Here is a 19,464-nt window from a genome sequence, read left to right as displayed (position 1 = left end):
GAACAGTTATATGTGTATATATATATACGCAGCTCATGATTGTATAGAAAATTGAAATCTTTATATGGAATAGATATATCTTCAACAAAAATTGAAATTTAAGTCAAAGAAATTTGAATCATGGAGTCTCTTTGTGGAAATGTGTTAAATATACTTTTAAACAATGCACGAGTTTTAATGCTGAGGAAGAACGTTCTAAATTTAAGGTTTAATAATTTCACATGGGCGTGTAAGCGCTAGGTTGGTGTCAAAAGTATTATTATTCTATTTATTTATATTGAATTGGTCTTAATGAGGGTTTTGTTGTAGTAAAAAATAAGAATGTTCAAAATAAATTTTAAGTGTAAATAATCTCACACTTATTAAAAATGATATAAATTTAATTTATTATTTTATAAATCATCATGTGCGCTGGTTCATCTTTTTTATTTTCTACATTATTTCTATTCACTCCCTTTGATATGGACAATAAACCAATTATTGTTAGGTATATCATAAAATTGAATGCGTATTTTTAAATATCTTTGTTCAGTATGTACCTATATGTATGAATCATCTCTTAATTTAGATTTGAATTAAATTTATCACATCATGGCGTACCACGTCTATGTTCTTATTTACAAGTTCTTCTTGATTTGATAATGAGAAGTACAACAATGTACTAAGCAATTAGCTAGTTGTTACAAATGAAACCAATATCTCGATGAGTTGATTAATTAATAATATATCATTTTTGTTAATAACAACAAAAAATAAATTAAATCATTTTATTCCAAATGTATTGCTACCAGGACTCTTGCGTCATAAAATAATAAAAAAAGATAAATCACCAAAGAATTGATGCAACAAAACCCAAAAAGACTGTTGCATGTGACATGAATTCACAAATATGTACGTAGAAAATTGAGATTATTAGAGAATGTGCTTGAGGACAGTAATTCACTTTCCCCTGTTTATTGGATCTGCTTAACTTGTGTCTTCATCATTTAACTATCTTCCCATCTTTTTTCTTAAACAAAAAGGAAAAAAAAAATCAAACCGATTGAATCATGACTATTATAGTGATATTAAATTTTTTAAAATAATTTTGAAATCAAATAGTATATTTTGAAGGAAATATATTATTACATAGATTAATAATTATCTAGTATAAAAAAAATCCATGTGATATGTCTATATGATTTGTGTGAAATATATTCTCAACATCGTTTATTTCTTTTTAAATTAATTTCAACTTGGATCTCATTTTTTACTTTTGTAATGCATGTGAAACGAAATTCTAGTTGGTATTGTCATTTTGCGACAAAAAATTATTCAATGTCAATATCATCTAATACTTTGTTCAAAACAGTTTGTATGGTATAACTATCATCTTTAACGTGGAAAAATAAAAACCATACAATAGTCTGATTATTTTAAAGCAGTTAACTATTAAAAATCTTCTTAAAAGAAAAATAGTATTCAAATAAAACATAATAGATTCTAACTCAAGGTAAATCAATACCATAAACGTAATCATATTTTTCCAAAATAATAAATATTTTCATAAATTAATAATTTATTAACTTATCGATTAATTAGTATTCGTTAAATTTGAACAAATTTTTCATTGGTCCCAGAGCTATTAATTTATCGAGATTTTATTATATTTGTCATAGGAAACAATGCAATTTATAACAATATGGTTGCAATGGGAATAACAACCATTTGATTTCGATGACAATAACCATAATGATGAAGAATATTACTAAAGTAAGTTTGATTGATACAAAAGATCCATTTCTTTGAATTAACATATATGCAACTTAATTCAGAAGTGGCTAATGTGATACACACCATAAAATTAAAAAACCAAAATAGTGGAATAAATTAATTAATTTTCAGCAACAAAATAAAAAATTAAGATTAATATATGATATGCCTGCGTGCAAGTTTGTGTAATCTAATTTTTGGTCTTTTGGGACATGTTCAATTCTTGTTCTTTCTTATTAAATCATATTCACATTTTTAATTGGTACTGAATATATGTATATCTCTAATCTAATTTGGATAGTTTATCTTTTCAAAGATTTCAAGTAAAAAATATTCATAAAATTAATTTTCGATATATGGTGGCTGTTGTTACTTTCAATTCTTGATGGCCGCCTATAGAGAAACCAACCGATATTTGCCCAATTTGTGAGGTAAGATGCAAGCATTTGATGACATTCAGCAGCCTTTTACTGCCCTCTTCAACAATGTCAATAATCGAAATAGAGTGAAACCAAATCCTAGGAATAAAAATCTAAAAAAAAAGAAGAGTAAACTGCATTCTTAAGCTGATGCTAGTGATCCTTTTACAAATGATTACATGATTAGTTCGCTAATTAATTAACAAAGTGAAAACAAAAACAAATAGACAACCACAGCAATAATTTTGCAAACAACCAAACCCCACCATCCCTTTTAGAAAAGGAAAAAATACTATCAGAGAATTACCATTTTTCTATTTATTTCACTGTTACTTGATTCCACAACATGTTTCAAAAGGAAAGGAAATCATTTGGTATTGCTTTTTTGTAAATAAGTGTAATTTGAAAACTATCTGAAAATTAGTCCCGTTACCTGTACAATTAAAAAAAAAAAGAAAAAAAAAGTATAGTTTCCATTTTGTTTTGTGAGATTCTTTCCATCAATTAAACCCCAAAGAATAGAACTCCCACTATAAATATCTCCTTCTTCAAATTGGTTCCTTTTTTCTTTCCTTAATACCTTTTGAGCAGGTTTTCTTCCTTTTTACGATAGCAAACAACTAACATAAACATCTATATCTCTAAGCAAAAAAATATTTGTTCACAAAATAAAAAACCACTGCAGAAAGGAAATGACACATACCCAGTTGAAATAGCGGCTTCATCTCTCGCCTATTCTTGCCACATGGCAGGAGTCAATGGAAAAATCTCATTCATGGCTTCCCTAGCTTGTCTTAACTTCTCTATCTCACCCATTTTTCTTAAAACCTTTATGTACTGAAAATAAAAAAAAAATAAAAAACCATTTTTTTCGCAATCCAAGAAAGAACAAGCAAATGGTATCCTCAAAATCACTCCATAAATATGCGTATTGAAGTTACTTGGACATGGATGTCGTAATTGGAAGGTTCATTGGATAGCTGATACTCTTAAGGTTTGAAGCTCCATGTTCTGTTTTGCTTCGAATTCTGAGTCAGAATCCGAGTCGGCGTCAGAGGCATCGCTCGACTCCGAAGAGCTGCCCTTTGTTTTTATTTTACAGTTGTTCTTAACGTCGGGCATGGCCGTGCCTTCATCATCATCTTCGTCTTCTTCAGGGATTGTTGCTAGCGTTTCTTCTTCGGGTTCCATCTTTTGAAGTTTGAACTCTTCTTACTCTTACTCTGTTTTTCTTTCAGTGACTACTGGTTTCTTAATTTTATGCAATTTAGGGAAAATTTTGTTTATATCCCTCGATTTTGATTAAAATACCACACATATATTTAAATAAGCACTTGCATGAGTTTTTATCATTGCAACAATCAATCTAATTTTCTCCTTAATTTCTCCTTTCTCCTAGTTTATTGTATTCCCATTGAATAATGGAGTAAAGAAGAAGAAAAGTTAACTATCTGATTTTTCTCTTTTTTGTTTTTTGGTGACCATTTCGGTGAAATTTATTAATATCTAAATGAAAGAAGTGATAAAGATAATTTGTGCATCACATAATTAAATTAGACTGAAATTTAGAAATACTTATAATAATCCAAAGTAATGGCAAAACCCAAGGTCGGGCTCGAATATGGCAATGCCTGGATCTAATTTGGACATATGTTTTGAACACAATGGCCGGGGTTTTTGTTCGGGCTTAAAAAGCTTGGATGCTATATTTTATAATGTCATGTATGTATTTTTTTAATTTATTTCATAATTTTATAATTGGGCATGAAAATATAAATATTTAAAATTTTAAATATATGTAATAGATGAGCTAAATAGATATAATTATTTACTATAATATATATATATTATAATTTTTTAAAGAAAATTCAAGTTCTTGGCCAGACCACAGACTTATCAGGTGATGCCCGAGATTAGATTGACTCATCCCTGGACTAGGTCGGATCCAGTCCGAATCTAGTTTAGATGGATGTTTTTTACATCCTTAAGTTACACCCTATTGATTTTGAGATGGAACTGTTTTAACTTGTTTTAATTTTTTTTTTTAACTTCAGCGATTAGTAAAGATTAATGTGAAGCCGAAGTTAGTTATAATCTGTTATGAACTTGCTGAGGTGGCAGGTGAGATGGCATAAATGGGATCCAAATCGAGAGTTGGTTAGTTAGTTAATAACAGACTGATTCATCGCAAGTGGATACACACGTGAGAAGCATACATATATATAAGTTGTCTCTAAGCTAGTTTCCAATTTACAGAGCAGAGAGAAACACTTAAGCATTACAGAGAGAAAACGCTAAAGATTAGAAAGGTTTTAATCTGTAATTGGTAACTCAGTTGTAATCCATCATCTTCTTGTTCAATAAAGCTTCTGCCCTTGCTGGCTTTTACAGCCGTGGATGTAGGTTCCTTTGTGGAGCTGAACCACGTTAGTTTCTTGGTGTGTTGAGAATCTTTGATTGCTCTGTTCTTTTTCGTAATCTTGTTTTTTATCAATTCTGGTTTCGTGGGTTGCTTAATTCTTGTTTAAGAGAGTGAAATAAACTCGTTTGCCATAACAAACTAGTATCAAAGCTTAGTGTTGGTTGGGATCAGACTCAAAAATGGCAAGCACCAGAGTTGATCTTGAAAAGTTCAATGGAGATAATGATTTCTATCTCTGGAGTTTGAAGATGAGAGCAATTCTGATTCAACAAGGGCTTGACAGTGCCCTCGATGATGAAGAAGATCTGATGGCCAAGAAAGAGAAGGTAGAAGGTTCTTCAAGCTTTGGTGCAGACCAGAGGATCATAAACAATAAGGCCCATAGCACCATTATCTTGCATCTCTCTGATGAAGTCTTGAGAGAAGTATCCAAAGAAAGAACGGCAACTGGTTTGTGGGCAAAGCTAGAAGAAATGTTTCTGAAGAAATCATTAGCAAAGAGGCTGTACATGAAGAGAAGATTATACACATTCTCAATGAAAGATGGAGTAGCCATGAAAGATCACGTGGATGAGTTTAATAAACTCATTCTTGTTCTTGAGAATGTCAACATAATTCTTGAAGATAAAGACAGGGCACTCATCCTTCTAAGTTCCCTTCCAGAATCTTACGAACATTTTGTAGATATTCTCCTCTATGGCAGACAAATCCTATCTTTGAAAGATGTCAAAGATGCACTAGAATCCAAGGATTTGAAGAAAAGATCAGAGGTGAAAGATCAAACCAATGCAGAAGGTTTAGTTGCCAAAGGAAAGCCAGAAAGGAAACACAACAAGCAGAAAAAGAACAATAACCAGAAAGATAAAGCGAAAAAGAAGAAGAAGAAGAGGAAGTGTTACTTCTGTCAGAAAAAGGGACACTACATCAAGGATTGCTTTGAGAAAAAGAAACTAGAAGAGCTACAGAAGAAGTCAAATGGGAAGGCTGTTGTAGCTTCAGAGGATGAAGGTGATTATGATGAAGCTGATGTCCTAGTGGCTGCAGAGAGACATCCAACTGGTGAGTGGATATTAGATTCAGGCTGCTCTTTCCATATGTGTCCAAACAAAAACCTCTTTAAGACCTTTGAAAGTGTGAATGGAGGGAAGGTGCTGTTAGGGAACAATTTGGCTTGCAAGGTTGCTGGAATAGGAACCATTAGTTTAAAAATGCATGATGGTTTCACTAGAGATTTGCACCATGTAAGATATGTCCCTGAACTAAAAAGAAATCTAATATCCCTAGGAATGATTGACCAATCAGGGTGTACCATTAAAGCTGAGAATGGAGAAATACAGGTTTCTGATTAAGGTAAAATTGTAATGAAAGGGGTTAGGAAAAATGGGCTGTACATACTTGTTGGATCCTCACTTGGGCATGGAATCTCAGCAAGTGTTGTCAGAGATAAAACTAAGCTCTGGCATATGAGACTAGCTCATATCAGTGAGAGAGGTCTCAGGGAGCTAAGCAATCAAGGTTTGCTTGGTGATGACAAAGTTACTTCCTTAAAATTCTGTGAGAAATGTGTATTTGGGAAGGCCACAAGACTGAAATTCAGTTTGGGGAGAAAAGAAACCAAGCAGACCTTAGATTACATTCACTCAGACCTTTGGGGGCCTTCACAAGTGCCATCTTTAGGTGGAGCAAGGTACTTTGTGTCCTTTATAGATGACTTCTCTAGGAAAGTTTGGATTTATGTGTTAAAACACAAAAATGAAGCACTAGGAAAGTTTAAAGAGTGGATAACTCTCATTGAGAATCAAACTGAAAAGAAGATAAAGAGGCTTAGAACAGACAATGGGATGGAGTATTGCAGTAAAGAATTTGAAGACTTCTATAAATCAAAGGGCATTGCAAGGCATAGAGCTGTCACCTACACTCCACAGCAAAATGGGCTAGCAGAAAGAATGAACAGAACCATAATAGAAAGGGTAAGATATATGCTACTGAATGCAAACTTATCAAAAGGTTTTTGGGCTGAAGCAGTGACTACAGCTGCCTATTTGATAAATAGAAGTCCATCCTCAGCTCTAGGTTTCAAGACACCTCAGGAGCTTTGGTCAGGGAAGCCACCAGACTTGACCAATCTGAGGATCTTTGGGTGTCCAGCTTATGCACATATAAAACAAGGAAAGCTTGAACCAAAGGCTGTCAAAGGGTATTTTTTGGGTTATCCAGAGGGCATAAAAGGATTCAAAATATGAACCCTCAATGGGAAACCATCCAGAATACTAATCAGCAGGGATGTCACCTTTGATGAAGAGAAAATGCTTCAGTCAAAGGTAGAAACTGAGATTGAAGCTACTGAAACAGAGGAACAAGAAAGTGCTAGACAGAAGGTGGAGCATTCTGATAGTTGTAAAACTTCTGAGCAGCCATCAGACCAATCTAAGGAAAGAAAGAATCCATCAGAACTGGAAACATATCAACTTGCTAGGGATAGGGAGAGGAGAGCCATCAAAATGCCAATGAAGTATGGCATAGCTAACCTCATTTCCTATGCATTGACAGTAGCTGTGAAATAAATGGTGGAGAGCCTTTGAGCTATAAAGAAGCTATGTGTTGTGGTGATAAACTGAAATGGTATGCTGCAATGCAGGATAAAATAATCTCTCTAAAGAAGAATAATACCTGGATCTTAGTGAACAAACCACCTAACAAGAAACTAGTTGGCAGCAAGTGGATTTTCAAATTGAAGGCTGGAGCTTCAGAAAATGAACCACCAAGACATAAGACCATACTTGTGGCAAAGGGATTCACACAAAGAGAATGAGTTGACTTCAATGAAGTGTTCTCACCTATAGTTAAATACAGCTCCATTAGGTTGCTGTTGGCCCTCTCTGCATATCATGACCTGGAGCTGGAGCAGATGGATGTTAAAACTGCCTTCTTACATGGCAGCCTTGATGAATAAATTTTTATGGCACAGCTAGAAGGGTTCATTGAGAAAGGATCAGAGGACAAGGTGTGCTTATTGAAGAAGAGCTTGTATGGCCTCAAGCAATCCCCAAGGCAATGGTATTTGAAGTTTGATGAGTTCATGATAAGCCATGGGTACTGCAGAAGCAAATTTGATAACTGTGTGTATTATAAACTCTTATCAAGTGGTGGAGGCATCTATTTGCTTCTTTATGTGGATGACATGCTTATTGCATGCAATCAAAAGGAAGAAATAAAGAAACTTAAGGTGGAGCTTAGCACTGAGTTTGAAATGAAGGATTTGGGTGCAGCTACAAAAATTCTAGGTATGCAGATAATAAGAGATAGGGAATCCAAAGTTTTGTATCTATCTCAAGCTGATTATGTGAAGAAGGTGTTAACCAAGTTCAATATGGAAGATTCAAAACCTGTTTCAACACATCTGTCAGCTCACTTCCAGTTATCTAAGTCACTGGAACCTACAACTGATGATGATTTTAACTATATGAGGGAGATACCTTACTCCAGTGCAGTTGGCAGCATCATGTATGCCATGGTATGCACCAGACTTGACTTGGCTCTTGGAGTTGGAGTCATCAGTAGGTTTATGGGGAATCCAGGGAAGGATCAATGGAATGCAGTGAAATGGGTATATTGCACTTACAGAAGTTGTCAAGGAGGCAATATGGCTGAGAGGGCTGGTCTCTGAATTGGGGTTTAAACAAGAAGTGGTTATAGTTGGCTGTGATAGCTTAAGTGCTATTCAGCTAAGTAAAAATCCTAAGTATCATGAGAGAACTAAACATATTGATGTTAGAATGCATTTCATAAGGGATGAAATCAACAAAGGAGTAGTGAATGTGGTTAAGGTGCCATTTGAAGTCAATCCAGCTGACATGTTAACCAAGCCTTTGCCATCAGTCAGGTTCAGGGACTTACTGAATCTGATTGGGAGTGTTAGCTTGTGAAACAAGCTTACTGGTGCTGTGTTGCAGTGAAGGGAGAGGCATAAACAGATTAGAACTAAGGTGGAGATTTGTGAAGCCGAAGTTAGTTAGAGAGAAACACTTAAGCATTACAGAGAGAAAACGCTAAAGATTAGAAAGGTTTTATTCTGTAATTGGTGACTCAGTTGTAATCCATCATCTTCTTGTTCAATAAAGCTTCTGCCCTTGCTGGCTTTTACAACCGTGGATGTAGGTTCCTTTGTAGAGCTGAACCACGTTAGTTTCTTGGTGTGTTGAGAATCTTTGATTGCTCTGTTCTTCTTTGTTCTTTTTCGTAATCTTGTTTTTTATCAATTCTGGTTTCGTGGGTTGCTTAATTCTTGTTTAAGAGAGTGAAATAAACTCGTTTGCCATAACAATTAATATAAGAGAAAGTAATTTATTTTGGCTAACTCCTTCTCCTACATTTGCTAAGCCATTAACCAAAATGATGAAGAATATTAATAAAGTAAGTTTGGTGGATACAAAAGTACTATTTCTTTGAATCAACAAATATGCAACATAAAAAAGGAAGTGGCCAATGTGGTACACACCACAGAATTAATTTTGCTAAGCCATAAACCATGTGCTGATAATGATATTACCATCTTTGGGTCCGGGATTATGACAATTGGTGATTCAAGTGGATTATGTGTTGATGCTAATTTTGATCAGTCTTCATCTGTGGCAGAGAATGTTGGGGGAAAACCAGTATATTTGAGTGCAATACAGGAATGGATGATCGAATTTGGATATTCGTTCGTTTCCATATCAGTTCGGACAGATATTTCCTGGTATGCATCTATATCCATATACTATCAAGAGGTTTGGTGGTGGTACTAGTGCTTAAGCTTGCCTTTTTGTACTCTTTATCTTCTCAGTGTTAGTTCTTATCAAATTTGCGATTTTGTTTTCAGGTATAGGCTTGGAAGGCCATCAAAGCAGTATGCAGCATGGTACAAACCAGTTCTAAAAACTGTGAGGCTTGCTATTGCCCTCATTACAATGTTGAACAATCAGAGTCGAGCATCTCGACTCTCGTTTGCAGATGTAATAAAAAAAGTGTCCAAGTTCAGTAAGACTAATCCTGCTTATATTTCTTCCAATCCCACAGAAGTTGAAAGGTATGTGGTGGTTCATGGACATATCATACTCCAACAATTTGCAGATCTTCCTAATAAAAGGATCAGCAAGTGTGCATTTGTGTCTGGTCTTTTTGAAAAAATGGAGGAAAGACACCACACCAGGTCTTTGGTGAAGAAAAAGGTGGTGCTGAAGAAGGAAATAAATTCAAATCTGAGAGCATCAAAAAACAAGGTAATGCAAGCAACAACCACAAGATTGATAAAGAGGATTTGGGAAGAGTTTTACTCAAATTATTTGCCTGAAGATACAAAGGAGGCATATATCCATGAAGTGAAAGTGGATGAAGAACTCGATGAAGAACATGGAGAAAATAGTGAGGAATATCCCGAAGACATTAAAGTGGAACAGATGCAAGTTGACAAGAATATGGAGAAATTTTGTTTCTCTGCAAAAAGTGTTAAGCCACCTTGCTCTTCGAAGGCTACGAAATGGGATGGGGAGTTAATAAGAAAAACATGTTTCGGTGAGTCTCTTTACAAACGTGCCATTGTTTGTGGCAATGTGGTTAATGTTGGTGGTTGCGTGCTGGTTGAAACTGCAGATTCAGATCATTTGCCTTCAATATATTTTGTAGAGTTTATGTTTGAAAAGTCAGATTCAAGAAAGATGGTTCATGGCAGACACATGCTAAGAGGCTCTGAAACATTTCTTGGTAATACTGCAGATGCTAATGAGGTTTTTTTGACAAATGATTGCCTGGAAATTGAACTGGAAGATGTTAAAGAAGTTGTGGCAGTTGAAATCTTATTGATTCCTTGGGGGCATCAACATCGGAAGACTAATGCTTGCAAGGACAAGATTGTTCGTGAAAGAGCAGAGGATCAAAGAATTGATCAATTCCCCTTGGAATATTATTGTAAAAGCTTGTACTGGCCTGAGAGAGGTGCTTTCTTTAAGCTTCCAAAAGATACCATGGGACTTGGAACAGGGGTTTGGGTTCTTGTAAAATAAAGGAAACTGAGAGGGAGAAGGATGTTTTCAAGGTAAATTTGAACAGAAATGGTTTCACTCTCAAAGGAACGGAGTTCCATGTTCATGATTATGTCTACGTAGCTCACCATCATTTTGCTGATAAAGGTAGGAACCGAGATGCATTTAGAAACGAAGGGATGAAAGCATATGTTGTTTGTCAGTTGGTAGGTATTGAAGTACCAGAGACTTCCACAAAAGCTTGCCCTGAATCCACTGAGGTTAAAGTTCGGAGATTTTTCAGACCCGAGGACATATCAGAGGAGAAAGCATACTACTCTGACATTAGAGAAGTAAGTATGTTCGAGGAACCGATCTAAACATTTCTTTTTTATTGAATGGAGTAAAATCTAAACATTTTACGTATTCTTTTGTCTTATATTTTCTGTGATACAAAGTTTCTATTTGACTTTTTGGTGTTATTATGTTATTGTGGATCTTATACACAGTGTCTTTGCTATTGAATCTTTAGGTTTATTACAGTAAACTAGTATTCACAGTTCCTGTTACTGGAGTAGAAGGCAAATGTGACATTAGAAAGAAGCATGATCTTGCCCCTTCGGATAGCCCCACCATCTTTGAGCATATTTTCTTCTGCGAACATTTATACGATCCTGATAAAGGAACCATCAAGCAGGTAGTTTATATTTACTCATTTTCCCTTTAATTCATTTCCTTAACTAGATTCATGTGAATTATGTTTATTAAACTGTGGTTTCTTCTTATGCTGACTGTAATGTCTGTATAATGGCCAGTTGCCGCCTCACATCGAGACTAGTGTGCTAAAAGAGAGTGTGGCTGATGATACTGCTTGTAGAAAGATAAATGGGAAATGTAAAGAGGAAAAGCATGATGGTGCTGTTGACAAACAGACGGATGCTCTCCATAAGAATCGCTTAGCCACCTTAGATATTTTCGCAGGTTGTGGTGGCTTATCTGATGGCCTACAGCAAGCAGGTAACTTTCAAAGTTCCGTGAGCAAGTAAACCGATTTAGGTCTATTTTGACTGACAAATATCCAACTAAAGGTGTGTCGATAACCAACTGGGCAATAGAGTATGAGCAACCAGCAGGAGAAGCATTCAAGGTTAATCATCCAGAAGCTTTGGTGTTTATTAACAACTGCAATGTGATCCTGAGGTTGATGTTTGCTTTCATTTAAGTATAATAACTCATGGCTTTATGTTCGATTCGGTGATAATTGCTTTTTAATCAACTCTTATATCTTCAGTAAATCAATGAATCAAATGCAGGGCTATCATGTCAGCATGTGGGGATGCTGACGACTGTATTTCAACTCCTGAAGCTTCTGAGCTAGCAGCAGAACTTGATGAAGAGACAATTAAGAGTTTGCCTCGGCCAGGACAAGTGGATTTCATCAGTGGAGGGCCTCCTTGTCAGGTACGTCGATCAATCCTCCAGTTTACTTCTAGGATTTATTTTGTAAGCAATTCTAACAATAAATGTGTACAAAAGACTTATTAAGTTTAGCTATTGGTTCTTTGTTATTTCCAGGGATTTTCTGGAATGAATAGGTTTAATCAAGGCTCTTGGAGCAAAGTTCAATGTGAAATGATCTTAGCATCGTTGTCTTTTGCTGATTATTTCCGCCCCAGATTTTTCCTTCTGGAGAATGTAAGGAACTTTACATCATTTAACAAAGGGCAAACATTTCGCCTAACTCTGGCTTCTCTCCTCCAGATGGGTTATCAGGTAGATACCATCTTTGATTTACTCACTCATAACTTTATGGAGGGATACCTATCAAAATTCCCTGAATTTGTTTCTCCATTTCATTAGTCAATTTAATCTGAAAATTGTGAAAGTATCATGTAGCTTATATAAATTATTCATCCAATTTTGTTGTTGTAGGTGAGATTTGGTGTCCTGCAAGCAGGAGCATATGGCATGTCTCAGTCTCGTAAACGTGCATTCATATGGGCAGCATCACCTGAGGAAACCCTCCCAGAATGGCCTGAGCCAATGCATGTGTTCACTGGCCCTGAGCTTAAGGTCAAGTTAGCAAGAAATTCCCATTATGCTGCTGTTCGAAGCACCGCAAATGGTGCTCCTTTTCGTGCAATAACAGTTAGAGATACAATTGGAGACCTCCCAGCTGTTGGCAATGGGGCTTCTGTAACAACCATGGAAGTGGGGTTTTCTTCACCTGTCTGTGATGCTCATTTTATCTTTATTGTTGTTCCTTCTACCAAAGGTCTTGTTTCTTGTATTTTCCTACCGTGCAGTATAAAAGTGAACCTGTGTCATGGTTTCAAAAGAAAATCAGAGCAGATATGCTGGTCTTAAATGATCATATATCAAAGGCAATGAGTGAGCTGAACCTTATTAGGTGTCAAAAGATCCCAAAACAGCCTGGTTCCGATTGGCGTGTTCTTCCTAGTGAGAAGGTGTATAGTTTTTTCTTTTAGATCTAACTGAAATTATCATTTCATAATTGCTTTGGTTTTAAACATTTTCCTTTTCAAATTCCCCCTCCAGGTTCGATTGTCTAACGGACAGGTTGTAGATTTAATACCCTGGTGCTTACCCAATACAGCTGAAAAGCATAATCAATGGAAGGGTCTGTTCGGAAGGTTGGACTGGGAAGGAAATTTTCCAACCTCCGTTACCGATCCTCATCCGATGGGTATGGTCGGAACCTGTTTTCACCCAGATCAGGATAGAATAATCACAGTCCGTGAGTGTGCTCGATCACAAGTAAGTCTTTTGGGCTATATATGTAAATATCTGCAGTTAGTTGGAATGATGAAAAAGCAGAATGACCAAAAATAATTTTTCATGCAGCATCGGTGACACTTTGAACTTGACAAGCTAATTATTGAATCAAACAAGATAAATTTTGCCGACTGTTTCTGCTGTCATGTTACCCTGCTCTCTTGATTCCCGCATGGTTTCTCCGATAGCTATAAATTTGTTGGTGACATCCAACACAAGCATCGGCAGATTGGAAATGCTGTTCCACCTCCTCTGGCGTTTGCACTGGGGAGGAAACTAAAGGAAGCTGTAGAAATGAAAGCATCAACATCACAGAGATATTCATGTGTTCTGTGAAATAACTGTTCTTTGTTGATATGAAAACCTACTGTTTTTATTTTTTATTTTTACAACTTCGGCCTATTTCTTAGTCACACACCAACACTAACCCATCTGAAGACATTGGGCCACATTTTCTGAAGTAACTAGATTGATGATATGTAACCTCTTCAATCTATCTCCCTAGCTCATATTTGTAAGAAAATTTTCATAGTTTTAAAAATATATTTTCTCTTTAAAATATAGTTCATATAATTCTTTATTATAAATTTTATCCTTTTCATATTCACACTCATATCAATGTGATTAGCCAACAATAAAATTCACCGCAAAATTTATTTGGAAGAGTAAAGGTCTGTGTATCTTTGCTTGAAGAGTGGAACTAATAGCACCTTATAATTTTTTTTTCTCAAACCCCCCCCCCCCCTTTTTCTCAAAACCTATTTTAAGTTTTCAAAAACTCTTTTTTAAAATTTCAGTTTCTTTTTTATTAAAAAAATATTTAACTTCTTCCACAAACCTCATATTAGGGATATTGTTTTTACAAAATTTTGAAAGTTTAAATCATATATATGTAACTAAAAAGAAAATTCTATATACTTGAATTGAGTAGATCTAAAAATGGACTTAAATAGTTATTATGTAATATACAAAGTGTTTGAGAAAAAATAAAAAAATATAAAAGACTTTGGTGTAGTTGTGTGGGAGTAGTGAACTAGAAAAAGAAACTTATAGAGAGAGAGAGAGAAATATGAGAATTTAATTAGATTTATTTCGTCTTTTAATATAATTAGAGAATTGTTTTAAAAGGATTATACAGATCTGCCAACAGTTAGTCAGTTATAACTCTGGCTTGAATTTGGGGCATTGCACTTCTCCATTCACTTATGGGTTTATGAAAACTTAACACTTCTTAAGAACATATGGGCCTTTACACTTATGTACAGATAATTAAGACTAGGTTTGGGCGAATGGGCTTTTACAATTTTAAATGGTAAAAAAGAGGATGTAAATTATAAAATTAAATTTAAATTTATTCACATTTTAATTAGTATAATAAGTTTGAATCAATTTTGTATTTGGAGTAATGTAATAATATTTTTATTTAAAGATCAATTACTCAACTCTACGTATGTTTGATTTTAATTGTAATGTGCACGTATTTAACTCTTAAAATTTATAATAAGTATAAATAATTCTTACAAAAACATAAATGTTAAATAATCATACTTTGGATGTTTTTGATTTATAAAAAAAAAAAGATGCCACTTATATTTGGATATTGAAAAAGAGAAAGTAAACATGTCATTTAAACATATGCAATTTAAAAAAATTCATATTTCAGCCAAATTCAGACCCCACTCAGATTTCAGATTAAAAATCAAATGCTATCTTACATCATGAATTCAAAATTCGTAATTAAGTTTATTCAAATGTCTTTATACAATTGTTTTATTAGTTCAATATAAAGATATATTCCAATATTGACATTAATAGTTAAAATCAAATAACATAACAAAATAACTATATATTTAAATATTGATTTACTGGCATCAAACAAGGGATTGGATAAAACTTTGTAAAAATAAGCCAGTCATACAAAATAATGATATTGCCATACACGTGCCTCTGTTTTCCAGATTTTGTTAGATTATACAGCGGATTCTTCGAGATTTGTATTTGACTTTTTATTAAATAATAAACTTTATTTAGTTTCTTTGGATAAAAAGTTGTAAAAATAATCCAGTCGTACAAAGTAATGATATTACCATACATGTGCCTTCGTTTTTCAGATTCTGTCAGATTATACAGCGGATTCTTCGGGATTTGTATTTGACTTTTTATTAAATAATAAACTTTATTTAGTTTCTTTGGATAAAAAAGTTGTAAAAATAATCCAGTCGTACAAAGTAATGATATTACCATACATGTGCCTTCGTTTTTCAGATTATGTCAGATTATACAGCGGATTCTTCGGGATTTGTATTTGACTTTTTATTAAATAATAAACTTTATTTAGTTTCTTTGGATAAAAATTTATAAAAATAATCCAGTCGTACAAAGTAATGATATTGCCATGCATGTGCCTCAGTTTCTAGATTTTGTCAGATTATACAACGTATTCTTCGGGATTTGTATTTGACTTTTTATTAAATAATAAACATTATTTAGTTTCTTTGGATAAAACTTTATAAAAATAATCCAGTCATACAAAGTAATGATATTGCCATGCATGTGCTTCGGTTTTCTAGATCCTTTCAGATTATACAGCGGATTCTTCGGGATTTATATTTGACTTTTTATAAAAAAATAAACTTTATTTAGTTTCTTTGGATAAAAATTTATAAAAATAATCCAGTCTTACAAAGTAATGATATTGCCATGCATGTGCCTCCGTTTTCCAGATCCTGTCAGATTATACAGCGGATTCTTCGGGATTTGTATTTGACTTTTTATTAAATAATAAACTTTATTTAGTTTCTTTAAAACCACCACTAGTCTCTTTAAAACCACCACATTGTTTCTTATAAATACTGGCATGTACTCTATCCTTCATGTACATATCACATAAGGTCTCATTTCCAAGTTGTAAACTTTAGAAATACTCTTCTCACAATGATATTTCTGACAAAATCTTCAACGAAAGTTGTTAAAAGAGGAAGAAAATGTGGAGAAACATCAGAAATAGGAACATCGGAAGGCGAAGACCAAGAAGAAGATGATGATCATAAAGAAAGTTTGACATTATCGAATCAGCGATTTACCAGAAATTATTTGAGGTGAGAAATATAAATTTCAAATTAACTTCATATTGCAACTTCTCCTGTAATTAACAACTATATATTCGTGAAGACTGCGTATATGAATCACTCTCCATATTCAGTAGGATCAGATTTAACATTCTACGATTTAGCTAAAGGCACTATGTTTCCACTCTTATCAGACATGCAGCCTTGCAGGCCGAAATTGAGCAAGCCTCGTTAGTGCCGCCATTTGCTCTCAAGACGATATTTCTAACAGATAAATGGGGTAATTTAGCATATGTCTTTGCTTAATAATATAATTTCATTCTCAATTATTTAATCACCTTCAGGTAATTACTTAATTAAGCCATGATCTGTTATTTACAATGCTGTAGCTTCGTGAACACTGATCAAAATATAATTGCATGTGCCCTGCAGGCGCTGTCAGCTAGTTCTGCTACGACCGATGGATTGCATGTCCATAAAGAAGTTGTGGTATGTTATTGCTGTCTATTATTATAAATCTCACCCACCGATATTAATTTAACTTAACAAAGGGGTGCCTATATCAAGATGCCCTGACTTTTAAAGTAAATATGTTTGAATAAATAGTAAGTTGTGGGGTGGTGCAAAAAGCCTGAATCAATTTCTTAGGTTCATACCACTTACAGGGTTTAAACTTGAGTGACTAGCCAAAGAAAGTTGATTGAAAACACTCGATCAAGTCCTGGCCAAGATCAAATAGAATTTCATCAAACAATTGTGGAGGAAAATTATCTTTAACTTCCAAATCATAATTGAGAGTCCTTATGAAAAACTTTTTAATTGCGGAACCAGTCCGAAATTGAGCCTTAATCTGGGAATTAGTTGTGCAATTGTGTCATAGTTAAAATAAACCCTATTGTCGGTATATGTACAATCACCTCCTATTAGATTATTTATCTATTTATTGTTGTTATTATAGGTGAGGTTTGATGCATTGGAAGCAGCAGCATACGATGTGTTTACATGTCGTAAACAAGCATTCATATGGGCAGCTTCACCTGAGGAAAAAATGCCGGAATGGCCAGAACCAATGCACGTCTTTGCCGGTCCTGAGCTTAATGCCAAGTTACCAAATGGCGCTCATTTCCGTGCAATAACAGTTAGAGATACAATCGGTGAAAGTTCGTGAATGTGCGATTGATCTCAAGTAAGTCTTATCGCTATTTTGATATCTGCTATTGAGATTTGGATTTAGTGCTGATATAAGATTTGTGCGTATCTTCTTACAAGATTGTGATCAGCACTGGATCAAGGTTCGTGCAACTGTTTAAATGAAAAATTTGGCCAGAACCAATGCACATTGGAAATGTTGTTCCACCTATCCTGGCATTTGCATTGAGAAGAAACTAAAGGACGAGTGGAAATGAAAGCATCAACATATAATGTGGAGATAAGATGAATACATAAATCCATTTTTGGTTTACAGGTCTTTAACTAATTACCCAGTTTATCCATGTATTGTAAACAATGATCTAAAACATTGTTATTCTCTACTTAACATATCAGATTTGAATTAATTTGTATTAATCAAATAACATCTTATAATAATGAAGGTAATCAAATTTTATATGTGATCTAGTTGAATATAGTCATATAATATTTGAGTCGGGCTCATTGTAATCACTCAATTGTCAACACATTAAAACGAGTTAATTTTAACATTATTTTTGTCAGCATTCTGACATTATTTTATCTCTTTAGCAGTTTTTTTTTTATTTTTCTTTGCAATATTTTTTTTTAAATAGTTTTTTTCTCACAAGTCATAAAACTGTTTAAGGTACAAAAAATTTACTAGCAGATTTATATTTTGTAAAAGTGAGCAAATATCAAGAATAAAAGATATTGAAACAATCATTGGAGGAGTAAATGTCTATGTTTGTGTCTGTATTTATTTTCATGTCAAGTCCCTTGTCTATCCTTTGGTGGATTAGATGCTTCTATATTAAATCAAACAATTGTCATTGAAGAATACATTATACTGTACGTAATACACATCAAAAGATCACATAGAATACTTTATTCTTAAATTGTCACTAAACAAGTAAATGATCTTGTCGTACCTGGACCTCATATGGGCAGTGCAATGACATACTATTCGGGCATTGTCATGCCTGGAGCTACAAAGGATAGATCAATGAAGTGCTATCTCATATATATCATCATATCTCATCATACTGCATGCATAAAATAGTCCTTAAAGGACAAAAGCACCCAAGCACACGATCCAAAGCTTCTATGTGCACTTAGACAGACCCAAAGGCCTCTATCTTATCTGTATCTTGAATCTTTTTTATTATCATACAACATGCATAAGCCTCCAAAAGGCAAAAGCGCTAAAAAACACAACCTATTAATCTCTCTATGTGTTCAGAGGGGCCCCAAAGGGCTCTCATCTTATCTGTATCATTGTAACTAGATGGAGAGGGTATTGTCTCATGATTTTAATAACAAATTTTTATACACATAAATGACACATTTTTAATCGTACATTAAGTCTTTTTTTTCTTTCCATTAACATTAAATTTACTTTTCTTTTCCTCAAAGTACTATTATGCATTACTCAAAATCGATAGGGAAAACCAATAATCATAAATTTTTTAATAATGTACCAATACGTAAATCAAATTTATTCTAGAAATCATTAAATTAGAGCATTAAGATCTTATTTTGCAAATGTGGTTTACTACACTCTAAAATCATAATAAAATATGAAAATGGGTTTGCATATTTCACTCATAGTGACAATACTTAAACTCGACTATTGTTCATATCAACGGCTTGGTTCTCATTCGCAGTTTCTCCTAATCAAGGAAACAACATAATTACTTTTCATAAATGTGAAATACGACTAACCACACGCATTGTAGTTCAAAACGAACATCTATCCACAACATATAACGCTTGTGTCCATAAAATTACCAAAATACCCCTACATTCATAAAAAATAAATGTCAATTAGACATGAATAA

General features: G+C 34.0%; 1 pseudogene; it reads left to right on the top strand.

Moving 5' to 3' along the window:
* Positions 1-7,552: 7,552 nt before the first annotated feature.
* LOC107175987 (DNA (cytosine-5)-methyltransferase 1B-like) lies at positions 7,553-13,821 on the top strand (annotated as a pseudogene).
* The last annotated feature ends 5,643 nt before the right edge of the window (positions 13,822-19,464 follow it).

Source organism: Citrus sinensis, chromosome 5 (assembly GCF_022201045.2).
Source record: "Citrus sinensis cultivar Valencia sweet orange chromosome 5, DVS_A1.0, whole genome shotgun sequence".
In the NCBI taxonomy this organism is placed as follows: Eukaryota; Viridiplantae; Streptophyta; class Magnoliopsida; order Sapindales; family Rutaceae; genus Citrus; species Citrus sinensis.
Note: the sequence above shows the minus strand (reverse complement) of the source record. Positions and strands in the feature narration are given on the sequence as shown.